At 50.5% G+C, this 22,707-nt stretch overlaps 1 non-coding gene and 1 pseudogene across 1 annotated transcript; one reads left to right on the top strand and one right to left on the bottom strand.

The window, feature by feature from the left end:
• The first annotated feature begins 12,013 nt into the window (after window positions 1-12,013).
• Window positions 12,014-12,210, top strand: LOC123117967 (U2 spliceosomal RNA). The gene has a single exon (XR_006457595.1). It is a non-coding gene; the product is annotated as a U2 spliceosomal RNA (small nuclear RNA).
• Window positions 12,211-13,017: 807 nt separating this feature from the next.
• LOC123115051 (probable glucan endo-1,3-beta-glucosidase A6) lies at window positions 13,018-21,233 on the bottom strand (annotated as a pseudogene).
• Window positions 21,234-22,707: the final 1,474 nt, after the last annotated feature.

The raw sequence follows: 22,707 nt of genomic DNA, 5'->3' as shown, positions 1-22,707 counted from the left end.
CAACGAGAGGGGGAGTGTATCTTCATACCCTTGAAGATCGCTAAGTGGAAGCGTTTATCAACGCGGTTGATGTAGTCGTACGTCTTCACGATCCGACCGATCCAAGTACCGAACGCACGGCACCTCCGAGTTCTGCACACATTCAGCTCGATGATGTCCTCGCCTTCTCGATCCAGCAAGACGAGCAAAGTAATAGATGAGTTCCGGCAGCACGACGACGTGGTGACGGTGTTGCTGAAGAACAATCTTCGCAAGGTTTCGCCTAAGCACTAGGGAAACTATGACGGAGGATAAACTAGAGGGGACGGGGTTGCCGGCACACGGCTTGGTGTTTCTTGATCTCTCTTTGGTGCTAGCCCTGCCCCTCTATTTATATGTTGAGCCCTGGGGTCGAAGCTTGGAGTAAAAGCCTCCTCAAAGTCGGTTTTGCTCGAAAGGCAAGAGTCCTACACGGACTCCAGGGCTAGACGCCAGGGTTCCCGGCGTCTACCCCCTAGACGCCAGGGTTCCTGGCGTCTAGCCTCTGGTCTCCGCAAAACTTCCTTTTGCACTTTCCAAAAGCCTCGTGGGCTTTCCCCTTTGGCCCAAATAACGTGTTCTCGTACCCAAACATTTCGGGAAACATCCGGAACCCCTTCTGGTGAATTCCGGAACCCTTCCGGAGATCAAACACTATTATCCCATATATTAAACTTTATCTTCGGACCATTCCAGAGTTCCTCGTCATGTCCATGATCTCATCCGGGACTCCGGACAACATTCGGCCACCAACATACATAACTCATATAATACTATATCGTCAACGAAACATTAAGCATGCGGACCCTACGGGTTCGAGAACTATGTAGACATGACCGAGACACGTCTCCGGTCAATAACCAATAGCGGGACCTGGATGCCCATATTGGCTCCCACATATTCTACGAAGATCTTTATCGGTCAAACCGCATAACAACATGCGTTGTTCCCTTTGTCATCGGTATGTTACTTGCCCGAGAATCGATCGTCGGTATCTTAATACCTAGTTCAATCTCGTTACCGGCAAGTCTCTTTACTCGTTCCATAATACATCATCCCGCAACTAAGTCATTAGTTGCAATGCTTGCAAGGCTTTAAGTGATGTACATTACCGAGTGGGCCCAGAGATACCTCTCCGACAATCGGAGTGACAAATCCTAATATCAAAATACGCCAACCCAACAAGTACCTTTGGAGACACCTGTAGGGCACCTTTATAATCACCCAGTTATGTTGTGACGTTTGGTAGCACACAAAGTGTTCCTCCGGTAAACGGGAGTTGCATAATCTCATAGTCATAGGAACATGTATAAGTCATGAAGAAAGCAATAGCAACATACTAAACGATCGAGTGCTAAGCTAACGGAATGGGTCAACTCAATCACATCATTGTTCTAATGATGTGATCCCGTTAATCAAATGACAACTCATGTCTATGGTTAGGAAACTTAACCATCTTTGATTCACAAGCTAGTCAAGTAGAGGCATACTAGTGACACTCTGTTTGTCTATGTATTCACATATGTATTATGTTTCCGGTTAATACAATTCTAGCATGAATAATAAACATTTATCATGATATAAGGAAATAAATAATAACTTTATTATTGCCTCTATGGCATATTTCCTTCAGTTAAAGCACGACAGAAGCACAATTTTTTTTCTAAGACCAATTTTCGGATTGACACCGAACACGTGATCTTGTTCGTACGTCAAGTTTTTACTGACGTTTCTTGGTTTTCCAAGTTTATGGCACTTTTAAACTATTTGTGTGTTTTCCGCATAAGTCTCGCAGTGCAATGTCGGACACCTTTAGAGATTCAGCAAAAATTCTCAGATATTGCTATATATGCATCAGTTTCGAATTGTGTCTTCGGTCAATAGTTGGGTTGCCCGGCTCCTGTGCTTGCCTCCTATGTTCCACTTTGTTCGGTTAGGTGTGCAAAGGGAGAACCACTGCGATTGTGCTTCCAAATCGCATGGTTAAGCACCGCAGTAGAGAAAGCCGAAAACTGACTACCACAATAAGCGTAAACTGGTCAGTAGTCCGATGACTATGTTAAATGACGGGCCATTCATAACATTGGCCGAAGTGTTTATGGCTTGACCTTGGCTGTCGCCGAACACTAAGCGGGGGGCTACTTGCTGGCCTCCCAACTTTAAGCTCCTATGACTAAGTGAAAGTTATAAAGCCCGCATATCTGATTGCCTCGTTTCTGCCAACACAACCGCCTTCGGGCACCGAGACGTCGGCTAAGGGTTGTTTTTTTTATTTCGGAAACACCTTGCGTAGCATCTACAAAGGGGTAGAAGCTGACGATGGCCACTTTTAGATTATAAACGGTTGCAACGGAAGTGAAAATTTGGGTTCATCTAGACCAGAGAGTTTGGAAGCTTTCCCCGAACTAAATCCTCAGTATTTTCCTCCCACATTCATCAGAGGTGAGGTTTCATGATCGTGCTTAGCATGACAACCCAAAGAAAGGAACCGATAGCGGGACTATTTTCTGTGGACGATGTTTCTTATGTTAAACAATAATATAACATGTCTCTCTGCGTACCTTTGTTTATAAAACAGTATGGCCAGATCGCCTTGTTTTCCGTAAATCTTTGCCCTCATAAAGGCTTTATAAAGTAGGAGAAACACTCCTCGGCTGCTGGCCGAGGAGGTTGAAGCCGATGGTCGGTCAACAGAGTTTTGTACAATGCGGATCCGAGCATTAATGATGTAAAGTACCTGGATACATAGAGTCATTACACATAATTTGTGATTTTACTATGGATATCGATCCTTAATTCGGCCTCCCGTGCCCGTATTAAGGCTCGGGGGCTACTAGGCTTCGGGCTTATTATTTACAAATATTAAAAGGGCACATCGATCTCCTGATCTGGTGTTGCCACCCGACCAGTGTCTCGGGGGCTACTGCATTGACAATCCAATGCAGAAAATTTAAGCGCAATATAGTTTTCGAGGAGATTATTATCCTCAGGTTGGTCGGCCGCACCCAACCTGAGTCTCGAGGACTTTGCGTGCCGTGTTTCTATTCCTAAGTATGTTGCCGAGCTGGGAATTGATCCTCGGGATGATTTTATGAATCGACCTGAGTCTCAGGGGCTACTAGGGTCAGCGATTTGATTTTTTCCTTCAGGTGCATCCCGGATATTAGGCCAACACGCACCTTGAGGGCTACTGGCTATACATCTCGGCAGAGATTACATTGCATAATTTAGAATTAAATTCATAAAAATCAGCCCCTGGCCGTGGTGGTGCACCACCTCGGATACAGTCCGGCGTTGGTGCTCGACTACAATAGACACCCCAGAAGCAGTCCGGCATAAAGCTCGGACGCTAGTGGCTGGCTCCGTAGAGGGTATTTCTGGCATTAAGCTCGGCTAAACTCCTTCAACTTTTTTGAACCAAGGTGATCTATGTGTTGGGGAACGTAGTAATTTCAAAAAAATTCCTACGCACACGCAAGATCATGGTGATGACATAGCAACGAGAGGGGAGAGTGTAGTCCACGTACCCTCATAGACCGTAAGCGGAAGCGTTAGCACAACGCGGTTGATGTAGTCGTACGTCTTCACGATCCGACCGATCCAAGCACCGAACGTATGACACCTCCGAGTTCAGCACACGTTCAGCTCGATGACGATCCCCGAGCTCCGATCCAGCAAAGATTCGGGGATGAGTTCCGTCAGCACGACGGCATGGTGACGATGATGATGTTCTACCGGCGCAGGGCTTCGCCTAAACTCCGCGACGATATGACTGAGGTGCAATATGGTGGAGGGGGGCACCGCACACGGCTAAGGAACGATCCGTAGATCAACTTGTGTGTCTATGGGGTGCCCCCCGCCCCCGTATATAAAGGAGCCAGGGGGAGGAGGCGGCCGGCCAAGGAGGGCGCGCCAAGGGGGGGAGTCCTACTCCCATCGGGAGTAGGACTCCCTTCTTTCCTAGTGGGAATAGGAGAAGGGGGAAAGAGGAGGAAGAGGGGAAGGAAAGGGGGCGCGCCGCCCCCCTTCCGTTGTCCTATTCGGACTAGGAAGGGGAGGGGCGCGCGGCCCCCTCCTGCCTCCTTCCCTCTTCTCTCCCGAGGCCCATGTAGGCCCAATAACCCCCCGGGGGGTTCCGATAACCTCCCGGTGCTCCGGTAAAATGCCGATTTCACCCGGAATGATTCCGATGTCCAAACATAGGCTTCCAATATATCAATCTTTATGTCTCGACCATTTCGAGACTCCTCGTCATGTCCGTGATCACATCCGGGACTCCAAACAAACTTCGGTACATCAAAACTTATAAACTCATAATAAAACTGTCATCGTAACTTTAAGCGTGCGGACCCTACGGGTTCGAGAACTATGTAGACATGACCTAGAACTATTCTCGGTCAATAACCAATAGCGGAACCTGGATGCCCATATTGGTTCCTACATATTCTACGAAGATCTTTATCGGTCAAACCGCATAACAACATACATTGTTCCCTTTGTCATCGGTATGTTACTTGCCCGAGATTCGATCGTCGGTATCCAATACCTAGTTCAATCTCGTTACCGGCAAGTCTCTTTACTCGTTACGTAATACATCATCTCATAACTAACTCATTAGCTACATTGCTTGCAAGGCTTAAAGTGATGTGCATTACCGAGAGGGCCCAGAGATACCTCTCCGACAATCGGAGTGACAAAACCTAATCTCGAAATACGCCAACCCAACATGTACCTTTGAAGACACCTATAGTACTCCTTTATAATCACCCAGTTACGTTGTGACGTTTGGTAGTACCCAAACTGTTCCTCCGGTAAACGGGAGTTGCATAATCTCATAGTTACAGGAACATGTATAAGTCATGAAGAAAGCAATAGCAATATACTAAATGATCAAGTGCTAGGCTAACGGAATGGGTCATGTCAATCACATCATTCTCCTAATGATGTGATCCCGTTAATCAAATGACAACACATGTCTATGGTTAGGAAACATAACCATCTTTGATTAATGAGCTAGTCAAGTAGAGGCATACTAGTGACTATATGTTTGTCTATGTATTCACACATGTATCATGTTTCCGGTTAATACAATTCTAGCATGAATAATAAACATTTATCATGATATGAGGAAATAAATAATAACTTTATTATTGCCTCTAGGGCATATTTCCTTCACTATGACACCTAGGATATAGTCCGACATTGGAGCTTGGACATAGTCCGGCGCTGGAGCTCGAATACAGTCCAGCGTTGGAGCTCGAATATAGTTCGGCGTCGGAGCTCAGCTGTAACAATACTCCTCAGATACATTCTGGCATTGGAGCTCGGATCCATTCTTAGAAAGGATCCATTCTTAGCAACGAATGTCTTGCCTTCGGATCTGTGATAGAAGGTATACCCAGCTGTCTCTTTCGGGTATCCTATGAAGACACATTTCTCCGATTTAGGTTCGAGCTTATCTGGTTGAAGTTTCTTCACATAAGCATCGCAGCCCCAAACTTTAAGAAACGACAACTTTGGTTTCTTGCCAAGCCACAGTTCATAAGGCGTCATCTCAATGGATTTTGATGGTGCCCTATTTAACGTGAATGCGTCCGTCTCTAAAGCATAACCCCAGAACAATAGCGGTAAATCAGTAAGAGACATCATAGATCGCGCCATATCTAGTAAAGTACGATTACGACGTTCGGACACACCATTTCGTTGTGGTGTTCCGGGTGGCGTGAGTTGCGAAACTATTCCGCATTGTTTCAAATGTAAACCAAACTCGTAACTCAAATATTCTCCTCCACGATCAGATCGTAGGAATTTTATTTTCTTGTTACGATGATTTTCCACTTCACTCTGAAATTCTTTGAACTTTTCAAATGTTTCAGACTTGTGTTTCATTAAGTAGATATACCCATATCTGCTTAAATCATTTGTGAAGGTGAGAAAATAACGATATCCGCCACGAGCTTCAACATTCATCGGACCACATACATCTGTATGTATGATTTCCAATAAATCTGTTGCTCTCTCCATAGTACCGGAGAACGGTGTTTTAGTCATCTTGCCCATGAGGCACGGTTCGCAAGTACCAAGTGATTCATAATCAAGTGATTCCTAAAGTCCATCAGTATGGAGTTTCTTCATGCGTTTTACACCGATATGACCTAAACGGCAGTGCCACAAATAAGTTGCACTATCATTATTAACTCTGCATCTTTTGGCTTCGACATTATGAATATGTGTATTACTACTATCGAGATTCAACAAAAATAGACCACTCTTCAAGGGTGCATGACCATAAAAGATATTACTCATATAAATAGAACAACCATTATTCTCTGATTTAAATGAATAACCGTCTCGCATCAAACAAGATCCAGATATAATGTTCATGCTCAACGCTGGCACCAAATAACAATTATTCAGGTCTAAAACTAATCCTGAAGGTAGATGTAGAGGTAGCGTGCCGACCGCTATCACATCGACTTTGGAACCATTTCTCACGCGCATCGTCATCTCATCCTTGGCCAGTGCTCGCTTATTTCGTAGTCCCTGTTTCGAGTTGCAAATGTTAGCAACAGAACCAGTATCAAATACCCAGGTGCTACTGCGAGCTCTAGTAAGGTACACATCAATAACATGTATATCACATATACCTTTGTTCACCTTGCCATCCTTCTTATCCGCCAAATACTTGGGGCAGTTCCGCTTCCAGTGTCCAGTCTGCTTGCAGTAGAAGCACTCAGTTTTAGGCTTAGGTCCAGACTTTGGTTTCTTCTCTTGAGCAGCAACTTGCTTGCTGTTCTTCTTGAAGTTCCCCTTCTTCTTCCCTTTGCCCTTTTTCTTGAAACTAGTGGTCTTGTTAACCATCAACACTTGATGCTCCTTCTTGATTTCTACTTCCGCAGCTTTTAGCATTGCGAAGAGCTCGGGAATTGTCTTGTTCATCCCTTGCATATTATAGTTCATCACGAAGCTCTTGTAGCTTGGTGGCAGTGATTGGAGAATTCTGTCAATGACACTATCATCAGGAAGATTAACTCCCAGTTGAATCAAGTGATTATTATACCCAGACATTTTGAGTATGTGTTCACTGACAGAACTATTCTCCTCCATCTTGCAGCTATAGAACTTATTGGAGACTTCATATCTCTCAATCCGGGCATTTGCTTGAAATATTAACTTCAACTCCTGGAACATCTCATATGCTCCATGACGTTCAAAACGTCGTTGAAGACCCGGTTCTAAGCCGTAAAGCATGGCACACTGAACTATCGAGTAGTCATCAGCTTTGCTCTGCCAGACGTTCTTAACGTCGTCAGTTGCATCAGCAGCAGGCCTAGCACCCAGCGGTGCTTCCAGGACGTAATTCTTCTGTGCAGCAATGAGGATAATCCTCAAGTTACGGACCCAGTCCGTGTAATTGCTACCATCATCTTTCAACTTTGCTTTCTCAAGGAACGCATTAAAATTCAATGGAACAACAGCACGAGCCATCTATCTAAAACAAACATAGATGAGCAAAAAACTATCAGGTACTAAGTTCATGATAAATTTAAGTTCAATTAATCATATTACTTAAGAACTCCCACTTAGACAGACATCTCTCTAGTCATCTAAGTGATCACGTGATCCAAATCAACTAAACCATAACCGATCATCACGTGAGATGGAGTAGTTTTCAATGGTGAACATCATTATGTTGATCATATCTACTATATGATTCACACTCGACCTTTCGGTCTCCGTGTTCCGAGGCCATATCTGCATATGCTAGGCTCGTCAAGTTTAACATGAGTATTCTGCGTGTGCAAAAACTGGCTTGCACCCGTTGTAGATGGACGTAGAGCTTATCACACCCGATCATCACGTGGTGTCTGGGCACGACGAACTTTGGCAACGGTGCATACTCAGGGAGAACACTTCTTGATAATTTAAGTGAGAGATCATCTTAAAATGCTACCGTCAATCAAAGCAAGATAAGATGCATAAAGGATAAACATCACATGCAAGCAATATAAGTGATATGATATGGCCATCATCATCTTGTGCTTGTGATCTCCATCTTCGAAGCACCGTCGTGATCACCATTTTCATCGGCGCGACACCTTGATCTCCATCGTAGCATCATTGTCGTTACGCCATCTATTGCTTCTACGACTATCGCTACCGCTTAGTGATAAAGTAAAGCAATTACAGGGCGTTCGCATTTCATACAATAAAGCGACAACCATATGGCTCCTGCCAGTTGCCGATAACTTCGGTTACAAAACATGATCATCTCATACAATAAAATATAGCATCACGTCTTGACCATATCACATCACAACATGCCCTGCAAAAACAAGTTAGACGTCCTCTACTTTGTTGTTGCAAATTTTACGTGGCTGCTACGGGCTGAGCAAGAACCGTTCTTACCTACGCATCAAAACCACAACGATAGTTCGTCAAGTTAGTGTTGTTTTAACCTTCGCAAGGACCGGGCGTAGCCACACTCGGTTCAACTAAAGTGAGAGAGACAGACACCCGCCATCCACCTTTAAGCATGAGTGCTCGTAACGGTGAAACCAGTCTCGCGTAAGCGTACGCGTAATGTCGGTCCGGGCCGCTTCATCTCACAATGCCGCTGAACCAAAGTATGACATGCTGGTAAGCAGTATGACTTATATCGCCCACAACTCACTTGTGTTCTACTCGTGCATATGACATCTACGCATAAAACCTGGCTCGGATGCCACTGTTGGGGAACGTAGTAATTTCAAAAAATTTCCTACGCACACGCAAGATCATGGTGATGACATAGCAACGAGAGGGGAGAGTGTAGTCCACGTACCCTCGTAGACCGTAAGCGGAAGTGTTAGCACAACACGGTTGATGTAGTCGTACGTCTTCACGATCCGACCGATCCAAGCACCGAACGTACGACACCTCCGAGTTCAGCACACGTTCAGCTCGATGACGATCCCCGGGCTCCGATCCAGCAAAGCTTCGGGGATGAGTTCCGTCAGCACGACGGCGTGGTGACGATGATGATGTTCTACCGGCACAGGGCTTTGCCTAAACTCCGCGACGATATGACCGAGGTGGAATATGGTGGAGGGGGGCACCGCACACGGCTAAGGAACGATCCGTAGATCAACTTGTGTGTCTATGGGGTGCCCCCCGCCCCCGTATATAAAGGAGCCAGGGAGGAGGAGGTGGCCGGCCAAGGAGGGCGCGCCAAGGGGGGAGTCCTACTCCCACCGGGAGTAGGACTCCCTTCTTTCCTAGTTGGAATAGGAGAAGGGGGAAAGAGGAGGAAGAGGGGAAGGAAAGGGGGGCGCCGCCCCCTTCCCTTGTCCTATTCGGACTAGGAAGGGGAGGGGCGCGCGGCCCCCTCCTGCCTCCTTCCCTCTTCTCTCCCGAGGCCCATGTAGGCCCAATAACCCCCCGGGGGGTTCCGGTAACCTCCCGGTGCTCCGGTAAAATGCCGATTTCACCCGGAACGATTCCGATGTCCAAACATAGGCTTCCAATATATCAATCTTTATGACTCGACCATTTCGAGACTCCTCGTCATGTCCATGATCACATCCGGGACTCCGAACAAACTTCGGTACATCAAAACTTATAAACTCATAATAAAATTGTCATCGTAACTTTAAGCGTGCGGACCCTACGGGTTCGAGAACTATGTAGACATGACCTAGAACTATTCTCGGTCAATAACCAATAGCGGAACCTGGATGTCCATATTGGTTCCTACATATTCTACGAAGATCTTTATCGGTCAAACCGCATAACAACATACGTTGTTCCCTTTGTCATTGGTATGTTACTTGCCCGAGATTCGATCGTTGGTATCCAATACCTAGTTCAATCTCGTTACCGGAAAGTTTGTTTACTCGTTACGTAATACATCATCTCGTAACTAACTCATTAGCTACATTGCTTGCAAGGCTTAAAGTGATGTGCATTACCGAGAGGGCCCAGAGATACCTCTCCGACAATCGGAGTGACAAAACCTAATCTCGAAATACGCCAACCCAACATGTACCTTTGAAGACACCTATAGTACTCCTTTATAATCACCCAGTTACGTTGTGACGTTTGGTAGTACCCAAAGTGTTCCTCCGGTAAACGGGAGTTGCATAATCTCATAGTTACAGGAACACGTATAAGTCATGAAGAAAGCAATAGCAATATACTAAACGATCAAGTGCTAGGCTAACGGAATGGGTCATGTCAATCACATCATTCTCCTAATGATGTGATCCCGTTAATCAAATGACAACACATGTCTATGGTTAGGAAACATAACCATCTTTGATTAATGAGCTAGTCAAGTAGAGGCATACTAGTGACTATATGTTTGTCTATGTATTCACACATGTATCATGTTTCCGGTTAATACAATTCTAGCATGAATAATAAACATTTATCATGATATGAGGAAATAAATAATAACTTTATTATTGCCTCTAGGGCATATTTCCTTCACTATGACACCTAGGATATAGTCCGACATTGGAGCTTGGACATAGTCCGGCGTTGGAGCTCGAATACAGTCCGGCGTTGGAGTTCGGATACAGTTCGGCGTTGGAGCTCAGCTGTAACAATACTCCTCAGATACATTCTGGCATTGGAGCTCGGAAGCAGTCCGGCATTGGTGCTTGGCTGCAAAAGATACCTCGAATGCAATCCGTCGTTGGAGCTCGGATGCAAGAGGACACTACCGCCCGAGAATAACTTAAAACCTGAGGTGTGGCATAAAAATAACAAGGCATTGATAAAGGCCGTAAACTTAAAGGGGCTCCTCGGATACCCGACGTATAAACTCTTCGGATGCACTTTGGCGATCCTCAAGATCGAAGATAAGGAGATTTGTTGAACCAGTTTTCAAGACCGATGACCGAAGATGAAGAAAAGTTCAGAAGAATCGAGGAGCGTCCCCAACTTGAAGACCGGTTCAGGGGGCTACTGACGGTGTCCTGGACTAGGGGGTACTCACCACGTCGTCTTCCGATCAGTTAGATTGGGCCGAGGACCCCCATGGCCGTATACTCATGGGCCAGTTCGTATAGTTGCCGCATACAAGGAAGATTCCACAAGACTTGGTGATCAAGACAAGGACTCCTCCCCACCGGCGTATTCGGCTAAGACTCTTGTTATCCTAGGCCTCTGGTACATTATATAAATCGAGGCCAGGCTAGTCGATAGACGATTATGACATTACTCATCATACCTCCAGGGTTTAGACCACAACATATAATCTCGAGCCCCTATACTCATTATAGTCAATCAAGCAGCATGTAGGGTATTATCTCATCAAGAGAGCCCGAAGCTGGGTAAAATCCCGTGTTCATGTTACCATTGATCCTAAGACGCACAGCTTGGGACCCCCTACCCGAGATCCGCCGGTTTTGACACCGACAGTGACATTTGATGCTTTCGATGTTTGCTAGTCTACACCAATAGTTACTGAATTTGTTATAAGATTCATGTCAGAGACAAACCGATGACATATGAATCTCACGTAGTAGTAGTAGTTATAAAGGAAAAGAAATTTTTTGTTTAACACATTACAGACGCAAGACATTCACACCCTACTCCTATGAGCATATCCGAGAGACTGATCCTATATATCATCTTGAGATTTATGAAGTCATCAAAGATGCCTCATAGTTTATGAGAGAAGAATATATGTAGCTTTTGGTTGCAAGATTGTCATCAACGGCATCAAATAGAGAATGGCGCGGTCATTCGTGAAATCATAGATCATTTTAGTTTCTTTGATAGTTGCTCTTTTAGTCATGAGTTTAGGAGCTCGAATATCGAGACTCACAATTTAGCGAAGTATGCTCTATCACTCGGAGTTGGCCGCCATGTTTGGTTAGGCAATCCGGATGACCTTACTTTCGTCCCTGTAAACATTGTGACGAGTTAAATAAAAGCTTCGCGAGATTGTCTCAAAAAAAATAGGAAGGATGGCTATAGAACGAGACCTAGCTCAACGTTGCAACTCATACCTTTCTCGGTATTTTGGCTAAGATCAAATGTGGCATCCGTTCTTTATCAATTTAATATCTGATATGTGAACCATGTGTTACAACAATATTAAATTTATTTTGTATGGGAGAGGATCCACCATGGTAGCTTGCAGCCGGGGCTCTAACGTGCCGCCCAGGTGTTGTACTATTGCTTGGGCCTGGCACATCCCAACCAAATCAATAATTATTAATTTTTGGAAATTTGATGAGTTCGATGTGGGTTGCAATGCAAGTCGCTCGAACATCGAAGAAAGCTAAGCTGTAGTTCATCGGACATGCTTTGAAACCGGCAGTAATCTTCAGTGTCTGGTGAAATATATGTATGCTTCTGTTCAGCAGAGCATATTTTTCTAGTGTTTGCACTACTGACAGGTGGTCGGATTTTCTTCTACTTGGCGAACAATATAGCGCTGCCACATACCTTCTTCGTTTCAAAATAGATGACCCAACTTTATATTAAGAGAGTGTTTATTTCTAGGGACTTATTGGCTTAGGGACTTAAAAAAGTCCCTATAAGTCCTATCTAAACCAAACATGAGGGACTTATAGGGACTTAAAGTGGGCATTTGAGACTTATGAAATAAGACTCTCAAGGAGGGACTTATAGGGACTTATAGTTGTAATATGGTCTTATAGAGACTTATAAGTCCCAGGAACCAAACAGGTAGGGACTTTTTAGGGACTTGGGACTTATAAGTTGAGACTAAACAAAAGTCCTAGAACTTATGAACCAAACAGGGCCTTACTTTAATACAAAATTGGGTCATCTATTTTGAAACGGAGGAAGTAGTAATATAACCAAGCAAAGGTTACCAACAACAAGAAGCATCAAATTTTATTTCCTCCAATACGAATCGTGAGACAATTCAAACTAGTGTATCCTTGAAGTCGACTGCAGCAAGAAAAATATAGCGGGGTACAAGCGTTCACTATTCAATCAATGGTGTGTTTTAAACGGGAGGGAACGCCACCAGCATCTTCAGCCTGGTGTAACGCTGGGAAATTTACACGATCCATGACCTGAAAAAGGAATATAAGAATTCTTATTAGAAGGTGGATAGTTGGATGGCCGCGGCTCCTAAGTTAGTTTCATCATGTTTCTACAACATATATGCAATAAGTAGAACATACGTACATTCAAATATGCAATGCCATTGGCACATTTCGAGTGTAGGCTCCTCCCCTGCGCTCCTGCGCTCCGCGCCGGCCGTCACTCCGGCGCCGGCGGCCACCACAAGCGTCGCGCTCCACCCCGGAGGCGGCGCCCACCCTCCCGCAGCGCCATGGCCTCTAAGGTCTCTCTCTCGGGGTCGTTCTCGTCCGGGTCGGCGGCTTCCCCCTCTCCGCCCCGGGCTCCTATGCCCTCCCCACCCCGCGTGCCTTCCGCGCGGATCTCCCCTCCTCCGGCGCAGCTGCGGCCGCGGCTCAGGTCCATGGTCGTCGTCCCGGAGATCTTGGGCACTCCCTTCGGCCCGGTGGTCCAGGGCGGGGCTGGCTCCTCGCGCGCTCTGGCTCCTCTGTCCGGGGTTGGGGCCTGGCAGACCAAGGTGGGCCGCCGCCCGCGTGCCCCGCCTGTCCGCGTCTCGCGTCCGAGGCGTCGCCGCCCGGCTGGTGAGCCGCGCGTGCTCACTGCTGCCCGCCCGCCGCCTACCTCCAAGCTGCCGGCGGAGCTGTATGGCTGCTGCTATAACTGTGGCAGCGAGGGCCATATCTTCAGGGAGTGCACCAACCCCACGTTCTGCGTCCGTTGCCGCGGTGCCGGCCATACCTCGCGTGGGTGCACTCGACCGCGCAGTCCGTCTCCGGTGGAGCAGCAGCCGCGCCTGCCTCCGGCGCTCCGTCTTCGGGCTGCTGTGGATGCGCCCTCGCCGCCGGCCTCGCCGCATTGCTCGCCCTCGGTCTTACCTCCTCCGCCGCCGGGGCCACCTCCGCCGGGCGCGGTGCGCTTGTGGAGCCATGTGGTGCAAGGGCCTCCTGCGGCATCGTCGGCGAGACGGGCTTCGCCGGAATTCACGGCACCTTTCGGCTCCCTGGAGGCCACGCCGCCTCGTCCGGAGCCGGAGCAGATGGAGGTCTGCTTCTTGGAGGCGGCGGAAGACACGCGGCGGCTGGAGGCGGAGCTGGCGCGAGCTGTGCTTGTCACTGTGACCGGCACTAGGCCTTCGGTGGACGTGGACTCGGCGGCGCGTGCTCTGCATGCGGCATTCGGCGTCGGCCCGGCGGAAATGTCCATTCGACGTTACTATCCGGAGGATTTCTTGGTGCTCTGCCAGGATGGTGATCTTCGGGATCGGATGGTGCGTGAAGGCCGGGCGAGTTCCTCATGGTTCAAGCTCTCCTTGCGGCCCTGGATTCGCCAGTCGCAGGCCACGGCGGCATCCCTGCCCTTCCTCGTCCTGATCTCTCTGTGAGGGGTGCCGGCACACGCCTGGAGCCAGAGGACGGCGAGCATGGTCTTGCGTGGCTTAGGCTACGTTGTGGGGGTGGACGAAGACACCGCCAGTCGTGCGGACATGGCGGACTTCCGGGTCTGGCTACACACAGACCGTCCGCAGCGGATTCCGAGGCGGCGTTTGCTCTTCATTGACGAACCCCGGCGAACACTTTGGGCCATGGAGGAAGGACGGCGACTTACTGTGGGACGGTGCACTACGGCACTCTCGTATCCTATCGACATCGAGGTATTGGCGGACCCGTTGGTGGACGACGAGGCTATGGAGGGGCGGCCGGCGCCGCCTCCGCCTCCATCGCCACCCACTGGGAATGACGATCCAGCGCCTGGTGACCATGGTGGTCAAGGTGGACAGGGTGGTCGCGCTCGGCGTACGGGCGGCCATGGTGGTGATTCGGCGAGCACGGCCAGATCGTCTACGGCGGCGGCGGCGTTGCCGACGAGGGGTGCGCGCAACCGCGGTCAAACGATGCGGATGGATGACGGGTTGGTCAGCAACAGCCGCGTGGCTGACGCCATGCGTATCCCCACGGGCCCGGTCGTTCAGCCAATCTTGGGGCCCGGCGCGTTGGGGGCCAGCTGTTCCCTGTCACGCGAGGCGTCCTGCCCGGCCCCGACAGCGATGGGGTCCACGAAGACTGCGTGCTCACCACCATCGGTGCAGCTAATCAGGTGGCGACAGAAGGAGGTGGACGAAGCTGCTGGGATGCAGGGGAGTGGGGCCGCCGCCTCGGTCCGGGTGCCCATTGGAGGCCGGAATGTGCATGGATCTGTGCAGATCGGATTGGTTCAAATCCCCTTCCTCCTGCAGGATATGACGGACGAAGATTTGGCAAGCTTCGGGACTGGGGAAAATCAGGAACTCCTGTCGTTGCAACAGGATGTGGAGGATTGCGCCATGCTGGTGGAGCCCTAGGACACTTTCCAGGTCAGCCTCTCCTCGGGGGATACAAGCCCGCTGCAGGACCCGAGGCCGGGTATGGTTGGGCAGGCGCCTGACGCGGGCCAGCCAGAGGACGAGGTGGGCCATATGGCCAACCAACTGGCATGCAGGCCACACTGTCCGGCCAATGGGGTGGATAAGGACCCACCTGAGGAGGAGCTTGGCCATGCGTCGGATTCGAGGCCATGCAGCGCTGCTCCCATGCAGGCAGGGGTGGGGGACGAGTTTCACGTAGACGTGGGGGCATTTTGTGCTGGTGTTCGCCAACCCTTGTCTCCGATCTTGCCCAGGCCGAATAGAAGGAATGTTGCCCACACCTGTCGTCAGGCAAGGAAGAAGCAGAGGATCGAAGTCACGCCCAGGAGGAGTGCCAGGATTGCCAAATATGCGGCATCTAAGCCGCAACAAGTGCTCATCAGGAAGTTGTGCTTGGCACATGAGGGAGAGGCTATTTTGGAGGATGCCCTTCGGATGTACGTTGACCTTTTCTCACGCCCGCTCTCGGACGCGCACATTGCAGTTGTGCTGGCCTTGTTTGGATGGGAATCACCCCAGGAACCGTGGATCGATGGGCCGGCTGTGGCCTAGTGACCCGTTCTGCTACGCGGGGTCGTTGTGGGCATCGCAAATGAATGCACAACCCCTTAAGATGTTGGTGTGGAATGTCCGTGGGCTTAATGCTCCGGCGAGGAGGAACGCTCTATTTCAGGTGGTGACATCCGCCAATCCGGCCATTGTATGTCTACAAGAGACGAAATTGCAAGCATTGTGCGCCAATGCCTTGGTAATAAATATGAGAAGTTCTTCTACTTACCGGCGTTGGGAACACGTGGTGGGATCTTGGTGGTGTGGGATGAATCTATTACTCACTTGTCCAACCCACACTACACAAATCATACGTTGACGGCACTGGTCAAGTGTCCGGAGGATGAACAAGCCTGGTGGTTGACATGTGTCTACGGCCCCCAGGAGGAGGCCGACAAACTTGAGTTCCTACAAGACCTGGTGGATATACGGGACCTGCACGCGGGGCCTTGGCTAGTTGCTGGAGACTTTAATCTCATAGCTGGGCAGGAGGACAAGAACAATGATTTGATTAATCGGAGGATGTTAAGGCGGTTCAGATCTAAGCTGAACATGCTAGAACTGAAGGAGTTATACCTGAATGGGCGACGATACACTTGGTCCAACGAGAGGCAGAACGCAACACTAGAGAAAATCGATCATGTCTTTGTCTCCAATGAATGGGATGAAGCATTCCCATCATGTTTCCTTTCTGCGCTGGGTACGGCAGTATCGGATCACTGCCCACTGCTTCTCGATATGAACTTGGAGATTATGACGAGGAAAAGGTTCAAGTTTGAGGCGTTCTGGGTCAAGGCAGAGGGATTCATGGAAACAGTACAGGCGGCTTGGGACTCCACCCCTGTGGCCTCGAATGACTATCTTACGCTCCAGAACAAGCTGAGGGCCACGGCGGTTAGTCTTCAGAAGTGGAGCAACCGTTGGATTGGTAATGTAAAGTTACAGATATCCATTGCATTGGAGGTGATAAAGCAGCTAGACGTTGCCATGGAATCAAGACAGCTAGCAGACGCAGAGAGGGATTTGAGGCAACGCTTAAAGAGGAAGCTGTTAGGGCTATGCTCACTGGAGAGAACTATCGCAAGACAACGCTCCAGGCTACTGCAGCTCCGAGAAGGGGATGGGAGCACGAGGCTTTTCCATCAACAAGCTAGTCACAGGCAGCGGAAGAATGTACTCAAATCGGTGAAATACAATGGGGCTATTCACTCAGGGCAGGAAGAGGTGGCGTCCGCGGTGGATGCGTACTATGGCAGGGCTTTCGGCACCATGGAGCCGTGGAGTTACACACTAAACCTACAGGGGCTAGACCTGCCGCATCTGGACCTATCACAGTTGGAGGTGGCTTTCACTATGGAGGAAGTGGAAAACGTGATTAAGGATATGCCCCTGGATAGGGCGCCAGGGCCGGATGGGTTCACGGGCCGGTTCTATGCAAAGTGTTGGAACATTATTAAGGTAGATTTCATGAAGGCCATGGATTGCTTCTACAATGGAGACATGAGGGGATTGGCGGCTATCAACAAATCTTTGGTGACATTATTGCCTAAGATGGATGGTGCTTTGGACGTGGGTGACTTCAGGCCGATCAACCTCGTGCATGGGGCTATCAAAATTTTTGAGAAGGTGCTTGCTTGTCGCTTGGTGGTGCACCTTCCGCAGTTGGTTGGAAACCACCAGAGCGCTTTTGTGAAAGGTCGATCGCTGCATGACAACTTCATGTTGGTTCAAAGTATGGCCTGAAGGCTGAATGCCCTGAGGATGCCCTCGGTGCTTCTAAAGTTAGATATTTCGAAGGCCTTCGATTCGGTGCAGTGGCCGTTCTTGCTTGAGGTGATGCAACAAATGGGGTTTGGCCCTCGGTGGAGATCCTGGATCTGTGGAATCCTTTCAACATCCACCACCAAAGCCATGGTAAATGGAGACCCCGGCGACACCATCTATAACTGCAAGGGGCTGCGACAAGGGGATCCGATATTGCCGATGCTATTCATTCTTACTATGGAACCGTTGCAGAGGTTGTTTCAGAGGGCCACGACTAGGGGTGTGTTGGAGCCCTTGGCACATACAGGTATGAGGCAACGCTTGTCTATATTTGCTGATGATGTGGTGGTGTTCATCAAGCCCAAGTCCACGGAGCTAGACATATGCAAGAACATTCTGGAAATGTTTGGAGAGGCTTCGGGCTTGAGGATAAACATGGGCAAATCGGTGGCCCTACCGATAAGATGCAATGATCAGGAGGCAGGTACGGTGTGTCATCGGCTGGGATGCCCGAGAGGGGCTTTTCCAATTAAGTACCTTGGGCTGCCGCTGACCTTGAGGAAGCAGTCCGCGGCACAAATGCAGTTTCTAGTTGATCAGATGGCAAATTGTCTGCCTAAGTGGAAAGCGGCTCTAATGCCGAAGAGTGGGCGGCTTACATTGGTGAAGTCTGTGCTCTGTGCCATGCCCATCCACGCCATGATGGCGCTCGACTTACCAAAGAAGACGATTGCGGCAATGAACAAAGTGTGTAGAGGCTTCCTATGGTGCAGAAGAGCGGAAGCTAACGGAGGGAACTGTGCGGTTGCTTGGGATTCGGTGTGTGCGCCGAAGTGGGCTGGTGGCTTAGGGATACCTAACCTTAGATGGCTGAATGTGGCCATGCAAGCCAGGTGGGCATGGCTCACAAGAGTGGACACGAGTAGACCTTGGAGCGAGTTCAAGATCAAGATCCCCAAAGAAGCTAAGTTACTTGTCCAGGCGGCTATGAGGAGTGAAGCAAACTGTGGTCTCCATACACTTTTTTGGGAGGATCGTTGGCTAGATGGTATGCGGATACAAGAGATTGCTCCAACAATATATGGTATGATCCCAAGGCGGACCAGATTGACGAGATCAGTCGCCCAGGCTGTGCAAAATGGGTCTTGGGCATCGGATGTTGGCCCGAATATTGGTGAGGGAGCATTGCAGGAGTACTTACAGCTTTGGATCAAAGTAAGCACGTGGGAGCAGCAGGCGGATGGGCCGGACTTGGTCGGTTGGTCATGGGAGACCAACGGCCGTTTCTCGGTGCGCTCGGCTTACGCGGCAAAATTTTGGGGACGGACGGTTGAGCCTATGGCAGAGCTGACCTGGAAGTCTCACGCCCCAGCTACCTGCAAGTTTTTTGCTTGGCTTGCCTTAAGAAACAGGTGTTGGACCTCTGACAGACTGGCGAGGAAAGGCCTCCCACACCAGGATGCATGCCCCTTATGCGACCAGGAGGACGAAACGATTGATCATGTGCTACTGACGTGCGTCTTTGCCAGGTCAGCGTGGGCTGCAGTATGTGAGGCGCTGGGCATGCTGGACTGGACTCCGACTGCACACGATTCCTTAGCCATCTGGCTTGCGGAGAAGCATGGGACTAACGGCTGGCACAAGAAGGATCTTCATACGGTTTTCTTGCTGACTTTGTGGGAGTTGTGGAAGCATCGCAATGCTATTGTGTTTGATGGGGCATCACCTTCGTTAGGTGTTTTACTAGGTAGAGTAAGGTCGGAAGGAAGAATGTGGTCTATTGCCGGCAAGTTTAAGAGAGACATGGACCCCTTCTACCTTCGGCTTGAACGGTGGGCTAGTAGTGAGGATTAGGAGTGTTGTAATATGAACCTTGGAACTATGATGGAGGCACTCTTTGCCTTTCTTTTATAATATATAATATGCACACTCGTGCATATTCGAGAAAAAAACATTTCGAGTGTATTTCTAGTGAACTTCTGAAAATAATTTCTGGAGCAACATGTAAACAAGGATGTAAGGCTGAAGAATGGCTCACTGGGATCGACGGTCGTCTCCACGGCTAGGCCGCCGAAGTAGCACCACCCGCCGTACTGCTTGCTGAACCTGTTCCAGTGCGCGCTGAACACGTAGCTCGCGTGCGCGGCCACCGTGTCCGGCAGGTGGCACCCGCCGCTGGGCCGCACGGGGTCGCACAGCCCGGCCTCGTCCGCGCACGCCGTCGCCACCTGCTCCCTCACCGCCGTTTCGTTCGCCACCGCCCCGTGGCGGTCCGTCCTCGCCACGCACCACAGCTTCCCGGGGTACGGCAGGTCGTTCGTGGCCGGCGGCAGCGGAGGGTACGGCGCCGCCGGCCGGCGCCCCGTCAGGTCGACCTCGTACACCGCACTGCCGTTGGGGTAGAAGAGGCCCCAGTGCCGCTCTGTGCCGGGGCCGCCCTTGACGTTCTCGTTGAAGAGCGCGAACACGAGCACCGGCATGCGCATCCCCGGCCGCCGCGGCGTGCCGGCGCCGGACGCCAGGTGCCGCGCCACGTTGCGGTTGTACGTGGCCGCGTTCCGCACGTTGGCGCCGAACTCGTTGAGGTCGCCGGCGTTGGGTCAGCCGGTCTCGGCCAGCGCCAGCTTGACGCCGCAGTAGCCCGCGCGGCACATGGCGTCATGGCGGCGACCACGGCGTCGAGCATATGGTCGAGGAGGTTGGTGTACGACAGCCCCGTTCCGGGGTCGTGGTACTGGAACCCCGACGCCGGCGACGGCTCGAGCAGCGCGTAGGTGAGCGGCACGATGGTGTGATTCGCCGACCAGGTGAAGTAGGTGTACGCGTCAAAGAAAAGGTACGAGTCAGTACGCTCGAGGAAGGCGAGGAGCGGGCGCACGGCGACGTCGATGATGTCCGGGCGGAACACCCCGGCGGACGGCGGGAACACGTTCTGGCCGACGAGAGCGTCCATCCCGAGGGTGGTGCTGACCTTGACACGGCTGAGGCCATATCGTCGGAGCGCGCGGCGGAGGTTAGTGATTGCGGGGACGAGCCGGGACCAGCGGGACTTGGTGGTGGGGTCGGAGAGCACCTCGTTGCCGACGAAGAGGTAGCGGAGGCGGCGGTTGCGACGGAAGGGGAGGAGCGTGGAGGCGACCCACGCGTCGGCGGCGCGCTGGGAGGCGGCCAAGGAGACGATGAGCTCGTTAGGGACGGCCGGGACGAAGCCGAGGCCGGAGGACGCGGCCGCGGACAGGAAGGTGGCGTTGGCGTCGTAGAACCTGACCGCGGCGGTGCCGGCCGAGCGGGGGAGCTCAAGCGCGATGTGCGGGGGCGGGAGGTCGTCGCCAAGCCTGCCGTAATTGACTCCCAGAAAGTGCTGCGCTGTCCCCGAGGCCGGCTCCGCGGCGGCAATGGCGAGGAAGAGGAAGCTGAGCAGGACGGTGAGGGACGACGATGCCATTGCCATGGCGGAGGTGAACCCTAATGGCATGGCATGGCATAGCATAGCGGGAGACTTCTGTTTATAATGTGGATGTAGCGTAACGCAAGTTCCAGCGATAAAAGAAGAGAAATTTGGTATAATACGATTAATTTTTGAGGAAAACGATAGAGGCAGCAGGTGAAAGCGTCGGTCTCAAGACGCAATCGGCCATTGTTATTGTCTCACAACACCCAAGCAAACGACTGATGGTCGTAAAGAAAAATCAGATAGAACGCATGCGCGTCCTTTGGATCAATAACAATGGCGTTCTTTTTAATGTGACGCGTGTTTCGATTGTTGCTCGTAGTCATCGATAGTTGACTCTGGACAAATACCAACGGCATGGAAATTTACAGTCTGTCCCAGCGGGTGACGGTTTGGTCTGTCTCTGGCGTTTTATTAGGCGACTCTCTGGGAGGCCGCCGCCGTCCTGGTTCGTGCGCCGCCGCCGCCGCCCACCACCGCCGACCTCCTCCCTCAGCAGCCCCACCCCTCGCAGCTGAGCTCCGCCCCTTCCCCCCCTCCCTCCCACCACCATAGGCCGTTGGGGTGCGGCTGGGGCGCGCCGTCGTTTCAGCACCGGCGAACCCTAGGTCCCAAGTCTCTGGATCTCTTGGTCTAGTCTGTTTTCTGGTTCAAGGTTCCAATGGAGAGGGTGTCGGGGTTGATGGAGAAGCTACTGTTGTCGGAGGCAGAGAAGAAAGGGGTGCGAATCGGGTGGTCGGAGGGATTGAAGAGAGGTGAGAGGGACACACAGGCCCTGGTGAAGGTACTGTCGGAGAAGCCGGCGGTGGGGGAAGCGCTGGAGAACTCGATTGGTCGAGTATGGTGTCCGATGCGTGGAGTGGAGTGTAAGATGATGGGGGAGAATGTTTTTCTGGTCACTTTTCTGCAGCATTCTGGGAAGAGGAAGGCGATGGAGGAAGGTCCGTGGATGTTCAAAGGGGATGCTCTGGTGCTGGAAGAATTTGACCCAAGGAAGACTTTGGAGGAATATGAATTTGCATCCTTGCCGGTCTGGATCAGGGTGTCAAAGTTGCCGCTGGGAATGCTCAATGCACAAGCTGGGGAGCTCATTGGAGATGAAGTGGGTGAGTTTATGGAGGCTGAAGTTGTGGTGGATGCGGTGACGAGGTGCCGCATTCTGAGAATTAAGGTGCGTATCAATATCAAGGAGCCGCTGTGGCGTGGGATAACCATACATGATGAGGAAGAAAAGAGAAAGGAAAATGGAGAGGCGCAGGAGAGTGGGCAAGTGCAAAAGTAAAATGAGGAGGAAGGAAGATGGTGTCCTTTTGCTTATGAGTTCATACCTGACTTTTGTTACACCTGTGGAGTGATAGGACATACGGACAAATCGTGCTCCATCAGGCTAGGTCAAAGGGAGGTGCAGCAATGGGGCCCATGGCTAAGTTGGAAACCACCCAGGAGAGTTGATTGGGGATCTGATAGTAGCTCG

This window comes from Triticum aestivum, chromosome 5B (assembly GCF_018294505.1).
Source record: "Triticum aestivum cultivar Chinese Spring chromosome 5B, IWGSC CS RefSeq v2.1, whole genome shotgun sequence".
In the NCBI taxonomy this organism is placed as follows: Eukaryota; Viridiplantae; Streptophyta; class Magnoliopsida; order Poales; family Poaceae; genus Triticum; species Triticum aestivum.
Note: the sequence above shows the minus strand (reverse complement) of the source record. Positions and strands in the feature narration are given on the sequence as shown.